This window comes from Lissotriton vulgaris, chromosome 6 (genome assembly GCF_964263255.1).
Source record: "Lissotriton vulgaris chromosome 6, aLisVul1.2, whole genome shotgun sequence".
NCBI lineage: Eukaryota > Metazoa > Chordata > Amphibia > Caudata > Salamandridae > Lissotriton > Lissotriton vulgaris.
In genome coordinates this window covers 1,743,500,256-1,743,507,892 of record NC_141694.1, presented here as the reverse complement: position 1 = coordinate 1,743,507,892, position 7,637 = coordinate 1,743,500,256, and positions in this window count along the sequence as shown.

Below are 7,637 nucleotides of genomic sequence, written 5' to 3'. Positions count from 1 at the left end.
CAAGTTATAAGTGATAGTGGAACTCTTTTGGCTCCTGATGGACTCCGTAGAACTGTGACGTAAGTGTTAGAGCAGAATGTAATAGAGGCTGGTTTAGAATGCTGAGTATGATGTTACATGCAGATGAACAAAGACATGTAATACTAAACTTTGTGTGTGATGTACTCGTTGACAGGAACCCAGGCTTGGGAAGAATGCTACAACTGATGACGAGTTAGGGCAGCGGTTCCCAAACTGTGCACCGCGGCTCCCTGGTGCGCCATAAAAACTTGCCAGGGGCACCGGGAACAGAGGAGCACACAGTTTGGGAATCAGGAATAAATAGTATGGCACGTATGTGCATCTGAATTGATTCAACACTGCTCCGTGTGGTCAGGCCTGCAATGGTTGCCCTGGGCCACAAGAGGGAAGTGCAACCTCCCTTTTGTTATGAGGTCCGATGCCTCTGGGCCAAATCCACGCTCAGGGGAGGGTTATTTAGGCACGCACTCCTCCCTATTTTAAGCAGTATTTCAGTCACAGGCTGGACAGGGTAGAAAAAGTAGCATCTTGGGACAAAAGTGCAAAGTTTTTCAGAAACTCTGGGGAAGTTGTATCTCTTTTAGTAATTTAGTAATTGTGAGTAATATGTGTTGTGACACACCTTTGTGGTAGTCCCAGAACTATGCACTACAGTCATTATTAGGCAGCAGGAAGGGTCAGTGGCACATCAGGTTGACCTCAGCACCAGGCATCACAACGTAGACCAAGTACAGGGGTTGTGTTTGCCAAGTGCACGACAATCACCACAATCTCTGATATTTTCGGGGTACTGAAAAGAGTTCATGGAGGCGGAGACTGAAGCCGTCTTTCTAAAAGTCACCAAGGATGATTCAGAGGCCACCACATCTCAAGGCATTAGTGATGGCTCAGACAAGCAGGTTCAAGATGAACAACCAAGGGAGCCTGAGAGAGCTTCACCCTCAACGCCAGCCACTTCCATTAATGGCTACAATGCTGCCTCTTTCCTGAAACCACCACCACCGTTTGATACCACCAAAAAGCAAAATATTGCCAACATATGGACTGCTTGGATAGAGACATTTGATGATTTAATTGATGCACTTGAAGAGACGGATAACAAAAAGATTATCAAGCATTTCAAAAGGCTTCCTGGAGATGGTGTAAAAGAAGTCATAAAGAAAAGGCTGCGAACTGAAGAAGAAGTCACATATTGTCAGATTAAAGAAGTGTTGCATCTCAAGTTAAATCTAATGCCAAATGCTGTTTACAATTGGTACATCTTCAACCAAGAACGTCAGAAAGTTGGTGAAACCATTTATGAATGATCAATACAGACTGGACACACTCATAAGTCATTGTAAGTTCAATACATTTAATGATAAAGAAGCTTGATGTCTGAGAGTTATTGATGTATGCTTGTCAGATTAATTCAGAAGACTAATGCTGAGCAAAACTCTTTGTCTGAAGCGAGTGTTAATGGCTGCCAGAGCTGGAGAGCACGCTGATAGACAAGCTGCTGACATTGAGGGTGGAGATGCCGAGAATGAATCCGTCACAAGTGTGAAAAGTAAGCCAAAACAAAAGACTGAAGGACACAAAGTAGTGTCTAAATTTGAAATGAAAATAAATGAAATGAAAGATGCATTTGTAAAGCGCATGGCTACCCGGAGGCATCCCAGCGCTGGTAGCAGCAGAGCAGTGAGGAGAAAACAAACCAGGCTAAGGGAATAGCAAAGTCTATAGCAGTTTGCGGAAAGAAAAATGATTAGGTTCCTTTAGAAGGTGGGGTGGAAGGGAGTTCCATAGCCTGGCCGCGTTGTATGAGAAGAGCCAGTCCCCACTTCTGGCTCTCTTAATCCTTGGACAGTAACTAGGTTCAAGTCACTGTGCGAAGATGTCTGTTGGCTCGATATGACTGGATGGTAGAGTGGTTGATGGCAGGCCCCTTTCCGGCTAGTGACTCGTGAACAATGCACAGCACCTTGAAGTTAACTCTCTCTCTAATGGGGAGCCAGTGGAGGGAGTTCAAGGCCGGTTTGGCTGATTGATGTTTCGTATTCCCACAATTTTGTGTACTCTGGAGTTTGGAGAGGGTCACCTTTGGAACCCCCAGGTAAAGGGCATTTCCAAAATCCAGTCATGACAGGATGAGGGCCTGAATCATAATTTTTCTTGCCTGGAATGGGAGAAGAAGAGGAAGGATTTTTCAGAGCATTTTCAGGATGCCATAACACGTGGCCGTCGAATTACGTTGCTGTGCCTTAAAGGAAAAGTCATGGTCTAGCCAGACGCCCAGACTTTTTAACTGAGTCTTAAGGGTAGGGACAGTGCCCAGTGTAGAAGGCCATACTGTATTTAGGTCAAGGGGGACCAATTTCCCAGGACCATTATCTCGCTTTTTTCCCCATTCAATTTCAGGAAGGAGTCATTCGTCCAATTTGCAATTTCTTCCAGGCAGGGGCGCAGATTAGAAGGGTTATTTTCAGCTTGATGAAGTCCCACCACAAGTTGCGTGCCATCGGTGTAGGTCACTATGTGTACACCAAAAGGTAATACTGACTCTAACGAGCGTTAAATAAGGTGGGGCTCAGGGATGACACTTGAGAGACTCTGCACCATAGGGCCTTTTGTGTGGAGGTCCCCTCATCATCAAAGACCTGAAAAGATCTTTTACTCAGAAAGGATTGTAGCCATGAAAGAGCAACTCCAGTTACTCCCAGCATTCTAAGTCTGTGAACCAGGATGTAAGTGTTGACCATGTTGAATGCTGCGCTGAGGTACAAAAGAATGACCACAGCGGTACCTCCAGAGTCCACGATTTGTTTTTTACCCTTCCACGACTGATAGCAGGGCCATTTCAGTTCCCTGACGAGGTCAGAAACCAGTCTGAGATGGATGGAGGAGATTGTGTGTCTCTAATAAGGTAGACATCACTGAGTTTATGTATTTTTGGGCAATTTTACTAATCCTGGGGAGAAGCAATATGGGACAGTAGTTTCCCAGGATCGATGGATCAAGGCTGTTTTTTTTTTAGAAGTGCCTTCACCATTGCTTACTTCCAAAGAGGAGCGACCACTCCCGAGGAAATGAGGCATTAATCAGCTCTAAAACGACGGGGGAAACAATTTCCGCCACCAGTTCCAGTGTTTTTAGAGGTGCAGGGTCTTTGGATGAACCACTTTTTACCTGGGACAGGATGCTATCGAGTATTGGTCTGTCCATCAAGGGAATCGTTTCCAGGAGAAGTAGGGTGCTGTGAGTATTTTCATTCAGTGTGCAGCCCTTGGTTGGGGGAAACAAAGTGAAGATGGTTTTAATTTTGTTGAGGAAGAACTCTGCTAAATCGTTACAGCGAGAACCTGAGGTATCAGGGGTTACTGGTGGAGGGGAACCTCTGAGAAGAGTCTTTGCAATACGAAAAATCTCACGAGTGGAATTAGGTGCTGTTAGAATTTTTTCTTCGTCGTAGGCTGCCTGTGCTAGTTTGATTTCAGCTTTATATAGTTTAATTGCTTCTCTGTATTTCAACTTCTTGTCGTTCGAGAAGTCTTTCCTCCAAGATCTCTAGAGCTTCTTACAAATCTGTTTTAAATCCCACAGTTTTGAAGAGAACCATCCCATTCTGATACTTCCTGTTTTAGTGTGAATTTTGTTCAGGAAGAAGTAGGTCTAGGGAATCTTGAATCCATTTATTAAAGTTTTCATGGGCTGTAACAGCGTCAGTAGTTGGTACTGGCCTGGTGGGATCAGTGACTTTTTGTTGGAACTGATAAGCCACCAGGTGCTTAGTGATCTCGGTTGCAGCCATCTGCAAAGTGGAGATTAAAATCTCCCAGTAGAGTGAAATTGGCTGAGGTACTCGCAAGATTGGCTGCCAGGTCAGGCAGGGAATTGCAAAATTGCACTGAGGGACCAGGGGGTCGATATATTAAAATGCCCGAAAAGGTAAGCACAGGTAAGAATCCTATGGAGAAGACAGCATTCTTGCTGTCAGGTAAAGAGCTCCCTGATAAACGACAGGTTAAATAGTTTTTATAGATAATCGCAATTCCGCCCCCTTTACCTATGGGCCGGTCGAGCTGCTGGATAGAGCAGTCAAGAGGGAGCACCTGGACAAGGTCAGGGTCGGACTGACGTTAAGCCAGGTTTCTCTAAGAAGCAGAACCTCTGGCCCTTCTTCTTCCGAGAGGATTAACATCTCTTGTGCATGTTTGGGCAGCAACCTGCAGTTTAGCACAAGCATTTTATAGTTTTTGGGTGTGGCATAATTGATGTGTAGGGCTGTTGAGAGTTTAAAGCCACAGTGGGTGCAATCCATTGAGTTACTATCTGGAATAAGGGAGCGTTTGCAGTTACTCCTTATGGGATCTGTTAGGCTTAGCAGCTCCTCTGCCTAATAGTGCACCCGTGGTGAAATACGAGAAGCAGGGGTTGTGGCCTCTGGCCCCGACAGGAAGCGGACGGCGCAGACAGGTTTGCCTTTGGCGTGCGAGTGGCGCGCCCGCTGCGCACGTCCACTGCGCGCGTCCACTGCACGTATGGTCTGGCATACTGTCTAAAAGGATTCTTCCCCTGGAGGTGAGGAAGCTGGTAGGAGGAGCCACGTCCCTCCATAACAATCAGCTGTGAGCTGCGACGGACCGGGGACCGGCGTGTAAAGTGCAAGGTGCAGGCCAAAGTATTAAAGCCAGCTGCTAAATGTTAAAAGTTTAAAAGCATTGAGGTAAAACAGGGCTCATTCAGTTCTAGCATTTCCTGCTCCTACACGCTGCTGCTTACCACTGTGCTTCCCATCAGGCAGTATGCTTTAAAGGATTCTTCCCCCGGAAGTGAGGGAGCTGGGAGGAGGAGCCACGTCCCTTCGCTACAATCAGCTGTGAGCTGCGATGGACCGGGGACCAGCGTGTAAAGCGCAAGGTGCAAGACAAAGTATTACAGCCAGCTGCTAAATTTTAAACGTTTAAAAGCATTGAGGTAAAACAGGGCTCATTCAGCTCTAGTGTTTCCTGCTCCTAAGCGCTGCTGCTTACATTTAAAAGTAAGTTGTGTTCAAATGTGGATTTTCATTTCCACACAAAGGTAAATGGCCCACTCTTGGACAGATATGTAAAGGCTAAGGGAATAAGAAGATTTTTTGTGATGGTTTGCAATGCAAAGGAAAAACACACTCACAAGGCCAAGTGGCCACATCAGTTAAGACAAATCACACACTGAATACATTTTATTGTTATCTAAATCATCTTCAAACAATTCTTCTGTATCAGTACCAAGTGAAAGTGATGAAAATGATTGTGCCATGTCGATTTTTACCTAAAAAAAATGTGCACATGTTGGTTTGGCTGCTCCTGAAGAAAAATGCCAGTCAAAGAAAGATCAACATGCCAAAGCTCCAAGTTCATTCTTCAAACATTTTCCGAAGATTGCACTGAAAGTAAATGGTTATTTGATACCTTTCATTATTGACAGTGGTGCATTGATATACATATCGCCTGAAGAGAAATACAAAAAATTAGCTCCATTGCTGTAATTTCCGCCATCGAAAACCAAAGTGTATGCATGGGCTGCATCAACACCCTTAGAAAGTCAGGGTTCATCTGTAGCGACAATGAAATACAAGAAAATGAAGATGCAAGCATCAATCCATGTGCTTCAAGGCATGGCGCTAAGTGCCTGTTTACTCAGTATCAGCACAGCCGCTGATATTCAGTTCTGTGAATTACAACATGAATGCTCACCACAAAATAGGAAGTCAATTCTCTTTGTAATTTCATGGATTGAGAAAGTTTAGGACTATGAAAATAAAATTTCATAATAATAAGGACTGGTGCTCAGAGACATAGAGAAATTGCTTTCCAACTGCACAAAGCTACTGAAAAATAAATTGAAGAACACAGGGCGGATGATAATCCTGGATGGTTGTGACGCTACACCAAATATCGGCAATGTCCGTATTTGTTGATATCAATATCTTAGTCGTTGGTTGCCTAGGTATGGGTCATCATCCTGTCCCACAAATGATCCGTAGATCCAAAATGTTACTGAAAACCTATCACACCAACTCAGAATATTCCACAAGAACACAATCTCACAAATTAATCCACAAAAATCAGATCAGATTAGAATAAATATATAGTTCATTTAATCCACAAGGCTTTCTCCAAGTCCAGCCAACACGTGTTTCGTCGAATGGGCAGGTACCCACTACTTCATCAGGGCTGGGAAAAAATAATACAAACAAATATTGTAGTCCTGCCGTACATCGGGCAATGTAAAACATTTTACATATAGTTAATACGTGATTGACAATATTATTGTAATGCAAGTGGGATTATTCTTAACATGTACTAAATCCACATGTTGTTAAGATAAGATATTTTCTTATTATCACCGAATGAGTATCAATAAGTACTTCAAGAGGGGGAGAAGGGACTTCCAATAAGAGGAAGAAAAGTTACCTCACCAGGAGGCAAATGAACGCCCCACAGCTCGTGAAAACCAGACAGTGTACCGGTAGCACCAGAATCCGGCATCATAACGGTACTATGCCTCACCAATTATATTTCATCCAAAGCCCATGTGAAAGTCATCGTCTTAATATTTGTGCAGTAAACCCCTCATTAGTAAGATAATTATTAGCATTAGTGCTCTAGAGGTTATCAAGACTCAGCAAAGTTGCTCGGCTTACCTGATATTCAATTCCAGAAAGATTATATGCCTGTAAATATCGTAATAAATAAAAGTCTTGTAATCGCCATGATGATATTATGATCTACAGTGTGATGTAAGTAAGCCAGCCCAGAAACGTACCTTCTGGCTGGTTATAATTCCGACCCAGCCTCACACGGCTGGGTTGATAATTACTTTTGGGGAACTTGGGTCTGTTCTCTTGATCGAACTGGTGGAAAATATGTATAAATGCATATTACCCCAACAATTATGGATTATATGGACACAGCTAATAAGCTAAGTTATTGATCAAATTGTTAGGTTCGTGGTCTTTATAGTAGTCTTGGAATTCTCTTAATGTGAATTCTATTCCCAAAGTGGGATCCATTATTATTTCTATATTAATTATCTCTAAGTCGCTCACCTTCACATCGGTATTTAAGTATAGAGCCCAATATATGGCCAGGTACAACTTGTCGGGATCCAAAATATTGGCAAGATTAAATTGTAATTATTCGTCACGTTGGTTGTTGATGCGATTTATCGTTTCCCCAGCTGTGGTTAGCACGAAGAGGGGAGAAGAAAGTATTCCGTATATACAGATTATAGGTAGATCTAGCTGTGTCTATGAGTTAAATTTGCCCTGTGTCCATACCTTCTTATTATGAAGTCCCAGGATATCTTCTGCTGCGCGTGGAGCCGGTCTCTCCGTATTTTGGAAGCACCGCATCTCCTAACCCGGAAGTCTATTTAAGTTGAATTGGCCTTCCTGCCAAAGTAGCTAGAAAGTCTACGTGCAAACGTGGCGGCGTTCTTAGTCCGCCATTTTGGGTTAGTAATAAATGTGTTCCCCCACAGTAATGACAAGAGCTATTGATATGAATGTCATTATAGATAGCCCAAATCATGTTGGATTTCTGAATTAATATCGTTATAATGCGTCTAAGATTATCTCCAAAATCAATATT